Consider the following 483-nt stretch of genomic DNA (forward strand, 5'->3'; position numbering starts at 1 on the left):
AAAAATAAAAGTAAACGTGCTCTGGGTTTTCTTTCTGGAAAATTCTCTCAAGACGTGACTTTTTGTACTTTACGTCTCTTCCGTTCACCAGCGAGAGTGGTACGGTCCCTGCATGAGCTGCTTCTCTTCCACTAGAGGCAATAAATTCGTGTGAAATAATAGCCTGCGCTCATTCTAGTTAGCAGTTAATAACTGGTTAACAGACATTTCCCTCCAATGGCTGTTTTCATCGCCCCAGAGCAGGGTCTTTCGCCCCGTCCCATCCCTCCCGTCTTCAGCAAAGCGCCAACCTCCCGCTCCACCGCGGTCCGCCCTCCGAGCCTCCGCCGAGGCGAGACAGGGTCAGCCGACGGGGAAGAAGCACTTTACGAAGGAACTATGCCGCCGCTCTCCGGAAGGCGAGCGTAGACGGAGCGCGGCTCCGGCGCGCACGGAGTTAAAGGCGCCGCGGCGCTGAGAGGGGAGCCGGCGCGAGCCCGCGAG

The sequence above is a fragment of the Neophocaena asiaeorientalis genome, unplaced genomic scaffold (genome assembly GCF_003031525.2).
Source record: "Neophocaena asiaeorientalis asiaeorientalis breed wild unplaced genomic scaffold, Neophocaena_asiaeorientalis_V1.1 scaffold191, whole genome shotgun sequence".
In the NCBI taxonomy this organism is placed as follows: Eukaryota; Metazoa; Chordata; class Mammalia; order Artiodactyla; family Phocoenidae; genus Neophocaena; species Neophocaena asiaeorientalis.